At 35.9% G+C, this 10753-nt stretch overlaps 1 long non-coding RNA gene across 1 annotated transcript; it reads right to left on the bottom strand.

Annotated features, from left to right (window-relative positions):
- Positions 1-3583: 3583 nt before the first annotated feature.
- On the bottom strand, positions 3584-5618 carry LOC126690872 (uncharacterized). The gene is made up of 2 exons (XR_007644757.1): positions 5397-5618; positions 3584-3980 (listed from the first exon to the last, which is right to left on the bottom strand). It is a non-coding gene; the product is annotated as an uncharacterized LOC126690872 (long non-coding RNA).
- Between the last annotated feature and the right edge of the window lie 5135 nt (positions 5619-10753).

Below are 10753 nucleotides of genomic sequence, written 5' to 3'. Positions count from 1 at the left end.
TTGAGCTTCACTTTCATTGGTTTGGGGACTTGAGGTATTGGCATCTTTCCCTTGGAGTTTTTGACATAAAGTATTGAAATCCTCATGAAGTTGGACTTGACTTGCCACCAAGGTGTTGAGCAATTCACGGAAGTTGGTCATGGGCTCATTGGAAGTGTTTTCATCAGCCATGGCTAGAGAAAATGGGCCTAAGGTAATTGGGGTATTTGTGGATGATTGAGTGCTTGGGCTTGTGTTTGGGTTTGTGTTTAGGCTAGTGTTTGGGCTTGGGCTTGTGTTTAGGCTAGTGTTTGGGCTTGGACTTGTGTTTAGGCTAGTGTTTGGGCTTGTGTTTAGGCTTATGTCTAGACTTGGGCTTGAGCTTGTGTTTCCTTGTCCCAATTGGCTTGAGCTTTGGTATGATCTTAGACTATCAAGGCTTGGACTTCTCTCAGAACCTCCTTCAAAGATTGTGGGATTAGATCTTCTTCTCAATCTCCCTTTGCTGTTTCTAGACCAAGTCTTCTCCTTCATGCAAGATCCATATAATGGAGGAGGGGACTCTTGATGGAGGTCCTAAGGGTGGAGGAAAAGAAGAACTAGGAGAGGGAGAGTGAGTCTCACTCAATACCTTGAGCCTCAGGAAGACCAAGATATGACAAGACTACTCAACTTCACTAGAACTCAAGAGAAGAGAAGAGAGGGGGATTTTTCGTCTGTCTTGGAATGAAGGAGATGGGGGGTTTATATAGTAGTGGTGGAGGAAATATGAATGGAAGGCCATTTAATGAGGGTTAACAAAGAATCATGAACCTAGACCTCATTTTAGCTTTTGGGGAAATCTGGTGCATTAAACGGAAAAATTGGTAGGAGTGAGGAGCAAGCCAAAATTCGGTTTTCCCATAGCTGCTGTAACAGCCTATAGAGCCAACTTTGAAAAATCATATCTGCCTCAATTCTGATCGGAATTGTCTCATTCTTTGCTCAAATTGAAGCCCCAGATGTCTAGTTTCTGGGAAAAATAACCTCATTCACAAATTCAAAATATTCTGAGAGATATCAATGAAATGGTGAGCAGAGGTCATTTGTTAGAAAATGGTTTCAGCACAATTAACACCAATAGGTGCCAAATTAGCTCGCAATTAACATTAAATGACTCCAATCACTCCCATTTCAGACTTAATTGGTTCCAAATTTACTCTAATTAAAAGATAATTGCACAAATTACTCATTGAATAATTAATGTTTAACTATCTAGTTAATTAGGTGTGTGCAACCCTACCATAAAATGTAGTCCTAACCAATCAAATTATATACATCATTGATCTCAAATTAATTATACTTATAACCAATTGAAATCAATTGTTCATAATCACATATAGTCGGACTCAATTTGTGACAGTGCATCTCAACCATTAAAACTTGATTTGATGATAACTTTCAATCTAATGGTCCGATTAGGGCTCATGACCAATCGATTTAATTGTTACAACATTAAGATCACTTTGGTGAAATGAGATTAAGGATCTAATGACCAGAATCAAGATGCATATTTCCAATGTGAAATTACCCTTTTACCCTCCATGTGAGGTTAAATACGGGTTGAAAAATAGGGTGTCAATAGGTAGAGATCTAAGTACCTTTCTAACAATCTTAGGTTCAGGTATAGTTTCCCCAAGATTAAAGGTTGAGTTCACTATGTCCTTGAGCTTGGTATAGAATTCATCGAATGACTCATCTTCCTCCATCTTAATCTCTTCAAAGCTTGTAGTAAGCCTTTGAAACTTTGAATCCTTGATAGCCTTGGTTCCCTCATAGGTTGTCTGGAGGATGGTTCATGCTTTCTTAGCAGTTTCAGTAGAGGATATCTTTTCAAATTCCTCATTCGTGACTGCACTGAATAAAGCATTCAATACCCTATTGTTAAAGTTTGTTGCCTTGATCTTAGCATCATCCCAGTTGGCCAGCACTTTCGTAGGCTTAGTCCAGCCTATCTCTATAGCTTGCCACACTTTTTCATCTAATGACTGCAAGAAAGCTCTTATGCATACTTTCCAGTGTGCATAGTTAATGCCATCAAATAAAGGAGGTATAATAAGAGATTGTCCTCTATCCATGACAAACATGGGTCAATGGATCACACAATAAAGGTTAAAATCTAATCAGAGTGTGCCTACTTTGATACCACTTGATAGGTCAAGAATATATTGACCCCTTGTGATGAATTAACAAATTAATTAACCAAGTTAATTAATTAATTCAATTAGCATACAATACGCATGGTAGCATAAACAAATCACCAATTAACTAAATGCAGCGAAAATTAAATTGACATGGTGATTTGTTTACGAATGGGGAAAACCTGCACAGCAAAAATCCCATCGGGTGATTTTAAGTTCACCATTCCCGAGAATTCACTATTATCACAACAAGCGGTTACAAATAAAGAAATCTCAGTACCTTATACCAACCTATAGTTGAACCCTTACCCTAATACCCATTTAGACTTGTTCTGTATTGACAATCTCTCTTTTTCAATGCACGGCTCCCAATACGTGACTAACCAATTCAATGCACGGATCCCAGTACGCGGCTACTCACAAACTTGAGAAATATGTTGGCTGTAAAATTCTTCAATTCATCACACAATGAAGATCACAAAGCTCCTTGGTTACAAAACTCTATGGTGTACAAACACAACAACTTCTTCAAGAGAAAAATGAACTAGGGTAAATTTTTTCTCTGGTCACAATTTGCATGAACACTACTTTGCTTCACACTCGCGCAACCTTTGACGGTCCTTAAAATAATCCTTATATATGTTTAGAGTTGTGAGAAAAGAAAGCCCAAACATATGCACACGGATTGGATGAAAATCAGAACTGAAAATCTATTTTTCATAAACCTCGATAGATAGCTTATCTATCGAGCTAGCTGTCGAGCATCGGGCTTTAGCAACTTTTAGACCTCGATAGATACTAGTTGTCGATCTTTAAAATTCAACAAGTCTTCACTTATTTGTTTCTTGGACGGATTTGCATGGTTTTAACGCTTGATCTTGAAACCTTATTTCTTAAAGCATTAAACACATCCTATATCTACCCAATTACAAGTAAACTGTGTTTTGTTAAAGGATTAGCCAATTATATAAAACTAGCGCATGACCCGCGCAGTGGGCGGGCAAATTTTATTTATTATTCACAGAAAAATATGTAAAATCATAATAAAATTCTATTAGTAGAATATTAGTTGTTTCACTAATTGTCTATCAAACTCTAATAACATGATCATGATACAAAAATTTTGTGCTAACTCCATTAGCCAATCAAACATTATCATGATATCATTAAAATATTATGATAACTCCATAGACAATTAAAAGAAGTATACTGATTTTTTTAAAGAAAAAAGAAAGCTTCCCTCTTATATTTATTTTTCTTTATTATTATTATTTTAAATGATTAGAAACTCCCTTCTAATTGAAGGTCTATTTATGCATTAAATATGGTCAAATGAAGGCATACTAAATAAGGAAAATACAAAGAACCTCAATTATAAAAACTATGTTTATAACAATTACAGGATTCTTACTATAACTATCCAATTTAAACTACTCAAAGGACAATTAATTTCAAGAATACAAAAACTGGACGAAAGATATGTCTTTAGGCAGGGGGAAAAAAACCAAAACTTTTGAAAAAGTTATATTGTAGAGTTTTATCAATACCAATCACTGTACCACCCTATAAAAAAATAAAAGATGGTAGCACTTAATCAAAGTTACATTTATGAAATCTCACAGAGAAATCTGCAGCTACCTAATCCCTTTCCTAAGCCATGTACATCTACTTGATGCTTTTTAGCGCAATCCTTTTCCATAAATTTCTTGGTTCATAAGGATATTGACAATTTTTTCCCTCTTCTCAACTTCATTAATAGCCATTTTTATTTGTCTCTGGCAATTTCTCAACTACTCTCCAGCTCTTAATAGCAATTAAGACCTAACAAAGTAACATCAACATAAATTAGAGAATGGTGCACTATGTTGCACTCTATAAACTTCAAAGGATTATTATTAACATAAATCATTCAATATATTTGTCACTGACTGGGTATGGGTGTAGCAAACACATGCATGTACAAAATTTTGGGTATAAGCAAAAAAAAAAAAAAAAAAAAAATGCTTGTAATGTTGAATGCTCATGGGACCAAGACTAATCTAATTTAAAATTTAAATTCAATGTTTAGCAAGCATTTGGAATAATATATATATATATATATATATATATATAGCACATTCTATTTGTAAATTATCTGCATATCAAGAATCATAAACTGATTTAGGAATAAGCATCATCTTTAAAAAATAACTAACTCAAAAAAATATAGATTGTGGATAGGAATTTCAAAAACATTTCTTAAAGACATCATCTCTCAATAGAAGCTAAAAATACGAAAATATTTAACCAATAGACTAACATGTACCAAAAAATCAAATGGCATTCAAGACGATTAGTGTTAGACTCCTATAAGATTAACACAATGTAACACCCATATATTAGAATTGAATAATACCAAAATTGAAACACATATATTACAATTAAACACACACATAGACTAAGGAGAAAAATCCCATGATCATTCACTTAAAAAATCAAATGTCAAAAGCTCAAACACGCAAAAGTAGCAATAAAACATCACAAGTTATGCATAAAGCCATGCCTATATAACTTTTAATCATCCAAATGCAGCAATATTAGAAGCAATTTTAAGGATTCTTTCCTACTCTTAATGGTTTCTGCAACATAAAAATCACAATCAACATGTATACATCTCACAAAGGACAAAGAACAAATTTGTTAATGTTCCACTTGTCAATTGAAAAAATTCCCAAGTTAATGACCAAAATTGGAGTCATAACCATAACTGGAGATCGTACTAACTTCAATAAATATATGTATCTTTGTCTAAAAGAGTGTAATTCCTTTAAAAAAAAAAAAAAAGCTAGGTTATCTTAAACTTAGGCAACCAAAACAATCTGATTCCATCCAAACCAAGAAAAGAAGAAATACTGGACTTTAGATAAAAATGTTTTCTATTAAGCTTTGCAGTCAGGGGGGCTTTGATGAAGGGTGGGTTTGGTGAGTCAAAGAGGTGATGTAGTTTCCACTGGGGATGTGCCACCGCTAAGTCGTGCAAAGTTTACCTGCTTCTTGTGCTAGTCATGTCACCGACTTTACTTCCATTCCTATGTGTTTTAACCTATACGTTTTAAGCTATACACCACCATCATAATGCAAATACCTTAATCAAAGCCACATATAACCCAAAGATATACATCCAAACTAATCCAACTATTATAGAAAAAAGAAGATAATATTTAATGCACAAATTGAAAAATAAAGAGTAAAACTTACTGTTTGCAGTTCCGGCAGGTCAGTGGTGGGAGGGTTCTTTGTTTCTGTTTCTTCTCTGCAACACCATATACCCAAGTTTCAACATACCAATGTTGATTATCCTCTTTGAATACTTTGTCTTCTCCAAATACTATTTCTATTGTCTATAATTTACCACAATTGCTTTTCCTTAGTATCTAAAATTTTCAGTATCTACACTCCTAATCATTAAAACCCACCTATCCACTCTTTATATATATAAAAAAATAAATAATAAAAAACAGATAAAGAGAGCCCATAACCGTAAATAAACTTTAAACAAAGCAAAAAATGAGATAAATGCAGAGAAATTCTAATGGTAAAGCATAGAGAGAGGGAGATAGAAATCTGACCAAAATGCCTAAATCAAAACAAAGCAAATACCCAAACTGCCAAACATAAATCATAGTTATCACAAGATTTTGGTTTTTCTTCTAAAAATTTATATAAAAAAAAAATCAAAAAAATCAAAAAACAAAGAAAGCCAAAAAAAAAAAAAAAAAAAAAAAAATCATCTTGCATTGAGAGAGAGCTTTGTTTAAAACCAAGCGAGCACTTTCCCTTGCCATATGCTTCCTACATGTTGCAACGGCCTTATTGCAAGAAAAGGCTTTTGCTTTTATCTCTATATATTAAGATAGATTTAAGTTACATATCTTTTAAATAATCCAAAGCCAAAAAAATACATTTCAAGCACATTACTGATATCAAATGCTAAACAACAAAGTTAGCACGTTTGGTGCACACGGTAGGATAAGTAATAAATCCCACAATTGGCTAGGTGAAGGATTACATTTATTCATATATTAAGGTAGTGTTGTAGAATGGTAATAGACCTAAAAAATGTCTGAGTGAAAGTTAATGCCTCCTTCAATAATTTGTAATGTATTACAATCTTTGATCATTTAAGCTTTAAAAAAAATTAACAAATGCAGAAGCAAACTATATTGGCCAATTATATCTGGCATATATTATAATTTTTAGGTAATTTAACAATTTCTGCCAAAAGAGAAATCATTTTAAGTTTTACAATCAATATGTATACATTTCATAAAGAACAAATAACAAATTTGTTAATGTTCTACTTCTCAATTGAAAACAGTCCCAATTAAACTACCAAAATAGGAAATTAAAACAAATTTGTTAATACTGGACTTTACATATACATACATACATATATATATATATATATACACACACAACTTGGATAGAGTTAGATATAGAATTACCACTTCAAATAGTTATCTTCTCCTCTAATTTATTTCTCTCTTTTCAATTTCAATTTCAAATGAAGGTACATTATTAACAATACTTACAGTGGTTCAAGATTAATCTACATAGTTCCAATGGCTTTAAAAAAGGGACCATTCAGAAACAAAAATGCAAAAACTTTAAAATTTAAAATAAAACTTTAGTGTAGTTTTGATTACTCAAAGGTTTGTGCTTTGAGCAACAAAGCAAATCTTCATTTTATGTAAACTCAAAATCAAAGCAACCCAAATATTCAAAATCGATTCTAAATACCCAAAATATTGAGCCAAGCCAAATACCCTAAAAACGAAACTTCTTCTAACCAAAATCCCTAAATCAAAACCAAACCTTACCCAAAATACTAATTTAAATCATAATTAACCCCCAATTGATTCCCCAAATTAATACCAAAAACCCTTAATTTTTTAGTTTAAAGCAAAACTTTACCGAAAGCGATTCCAATAGTCTGATAGTGGGTAAAGGCTTATGGTGATGACAAAACTTGTGGTAGTGCCCCTTTCTCAATCCATGGTGCATTAACTTAACAGTCTAACGATTATTCTTCCTCTTCTTCCAAAACAAAATCCAATCGGTCGATCTCTCTACACTCTGTGACTAACCGACTCTCTCTCTACCGTTCTCAAACTTTTGGCCTTTAAACCTTGATTGTCCAAAGCCAATTGTAAATACCCTAAAACTAAACCAAAATCAAACACAAAATTAATTGAATCTAAATACTCCCAAAAGTTTTTAGTATATTGAGAAACTAAAACGAATCAAAAAATTAAATCAAAACCTAATGCAACCCAAATACCTAAATAAAAATTAATCCAACCAAATTTCTCAAAACTAATTCATATTTCATACCCAGATCTAAGAAAAAAATAAAAATAAATTAAAAAAAACCTTACCCTTGGTAGTTCTCTCTCTATATCTGTATCTCAAATCCTATGTGCACCTTCAGGTTACTGGTGCCAGTTCCGGTGGTCTAAATCGGGCATACTCCTTCTGCTTCTTTTTCTAGAAAATTTGAAAATCAAAAAGGTCGTTTTGGTGTAACTGGAAACAAAGATTTTTTGAGAGGAACTGAGGGATGGTTCTCTTCTTTCTTGATCGGAATCTCTAAAAACAAAGATTGAAGCTGGTCTTTAAGATTGGGCCTAGACTGTCTTATGGCTTGACGCAGTTGGCGACTTGCTCTCTCTCTTTGTTTCTCAGATTCTCTCTCTGTTTCTCAAACTCTCTCTAGTTCTTTGCCATTCAATTGGCTTTGTTTTAAACCGTATGGACAACACAGTAAAAAAATTAAATTGAAGCCCTCAAACGGTGCAACGTGTGGTATTTTGTATCTTTCAAAGTGTGAACGTGGCAACATTTTAAGGGGGCATTTTTCCCACCGTGGCAGCACCTCCTTAAAGGCTTCTGCTATTATATATAGTACTAGCATTTAGCCTGTGCAATGCACAGGGAACATTTTACACATTTAAAATACCATCAATTTGGCATAACTATACAATAAATACAACAGTTAATATGTTTATTAAAGGCTTTGTTTTCTCCTCGCTTGAGGTTTCTCTGTTGCTTGAGAGCTCAGCTTCTTGTGCTGCACTCTCTTGTACTGTAGAATTGGTTGTTGCCTTCTGTTGAAGGTGTCGTCAGGTTCCTTGGAGTACCAAGTGTACTCCTCGGCTAGTGGTTTTTTTTTCAGGGGTGAGGGAAATAGTTTCTATGGAGGCTCTTGCCCAATCTTGGACACGCCTTTCCCTATCTGAGAGAGAAGGGCCAGGTTGCTGCCTCATACCAGAGGATGGTGTAAAAACCTTCTCCATTGCAGCAAAGTTTCTGACTAAAAGAGCCCTTAATGCCGAAGCGATTGCTAGGACTTTTAATCCTTTGTGGCGAGCAAGAAAGGGTTTCAAAATTCAGAACATTGGTGATCATAAAATTTTATTTTCCTTCGAAGACAAAGATGATGTAGACAGGATCATGGGAAGCGAGCCGTGGAGTTTCGATAAGCATTTGGTTGCTATGCAGCGCTATGACAATGATGGACCACTTGAGGATATCAAGTATGATAGGGCTACCTTTTGGGTACAAGTCCATGGACTCCTATTGAGGTATATGACCATTGAGGCAGCGGAAAAAATATGCGGAAGGGTGGGAGAGGTGATCAAGCAGTCGGATTCGAAGGTTTATGATGGAGGTCACTTTATTCGAGTCAAAGTTTCTGTTGATATCACAATGCCGTTATGCAGGGGGCGACTTATCTCGTTGAAAGATGATAAGCAAGTTTGGGTCTCATTCAAGTACGAGCGTTTGCCAAACATCTGTTATTGGTGTGGTCGACTTACGCATGATGACAGGGATTGCGAGCTGTGGATAGAAAGCGAGGGGACTTTGAGGAATGATCAAAAAGAGTTTGGTCCCAACCTACGTGCTCCTCCATTCATGGTCTCCAAGAAGAATACTATTGTGGTACCGGGTTTTTATGCTACGAGGAAGGCGAGTGCGACGGCTGGACAAACATCACAGCCGATGGAAGAGGAGCAACCTGCCATGCAGAACCAGTCCGGTGGCAGCTCTGAAACGGAGTATACCTCAACTGGCAGTGACCGTTTCAAACAAGGAACCGTTACGCATTCAATGGACAACGGCCATAAAGGAATTAATCCCACTGATCATGCAGACCCGGATTCTCCGCTGCCTTTTAATTCTAATTTAAATGGGCTGCCCAGCTGTTTAAATGGAATTGATTCTGCCTTAAAAGAGACAATTAAGGAGTCATCTAAGTCAGAGAGGTATGGGAAGAGTCCGGATACAGTTGAGCTTTCCATGTCACGTGCCTCCTTAAGTGGAACAACTCCAGGTCAGCCAAGTGAAGCACCTCTCCCTCACGTGCCAAGGCAGCCAAGTGCAGAAACACATCCTCACGTGCCTGATAGGGTTTCACCAAATAATGTTCAGGGACGTGTTCTTCCTTCTTGGACCCGTAGGAGCAGACCACAAACAACACAGGAAATCACACCCACTCAATTTACCACAGGAAGAAAAAGGCCTATTCATCCAAGTGTTTTTTCTGAACTTCCATCAAAGCGGTTTTAGGCGTCTCAGATAGATGATGAAGGGTTACTTATATTGGCGGAGGCTGATTATCAGCCCTGCCAGGAGCAATGAGTTGCTTAGCATGGAACTGTCGTGGGCTTGGGAACCTACGTACAGGTAGAGAGCTTGTGGAAATTACGCGGGCAAAAGATCCCTCTGTAGTGTTTTTGGCCGAGACACTCACAGATGATGCAAGGCTAGAAATTGTACAAAGAAGTATTGAGTTTGATCATCGATGGGTTGTCCCAAGGGAAGGGAGAGGTGGAGGACTGGCTTTATTTTGGAGGTCTTCAATCAATCTGACCGTAGTAGATTCTTCGAAGTATTATATTCATGCAGTCATCAATAAGGATTCAGAAAATGAATGGCGGTTGACAGGCTTTTATGGTGAACCAGAGACAGCAAGGAGAATTGAGGCATGTGATCAACTTAGGTACCTCAACTCTCATTCTAATACTCCATGGTTGTGTGTTGGGGATTTTAATGAGATCATTAGGCAAGACGAGAAGGTGGGAGGTGGTATTAGGCCTCACAATCAAATGCAACTTTTTAGAGAAGTAATTGATGAGTGTGGGTTTATGGATTTGGGTTATATGGGTTCTAAATTCACTTGGGCTAGGCACTTTGAGAATGGAAGCTCGATATGGGAAAGATTAGATAGAGGTTTAGCCACAAACAGTTGGTTTTTGAAATTTCCCGGGACTAAGGTTCATCACTTGCGTTGTGATTCTTCTGATCATATTCCCCTTCACATTATTTTCTCGGGTTTGGAATCACAGAGTAGAAAGAAGCCGTTTAGATTTGAGGAAATGTGGCTTTCCAATCCGGGTTGTAATGATATTGTTGAAGCAGTATGGCATAACTCTAGTACCATTGAATCTAGTGTGGGTATTTTACATAGGGTGGAGAAGTGTGGTAGGGATCTAAGTTGGTGGAATAAGAATGTATTTGGGAATGTGCGGAGGGAGTTGGATAAATTGAGGAAA

Source organism: Quercus robur, chromosome 7 (assembly GCF_932294415.1).
Source record: "Quercus robur chromosome 7, dhQueRobu3.1, whole genome shotgun sequence".
Lineage (NCBI taxonomy): Eukaryota > Viridiplantae > Streptophyta > Magnoliopsida > Fagales > Fagaceae > Quercus > Quercus robur.
Note: the sequence above shows the minus strand (reverse complement) of the source record. Positions and strands in the feature narration are given on the sequence as shown.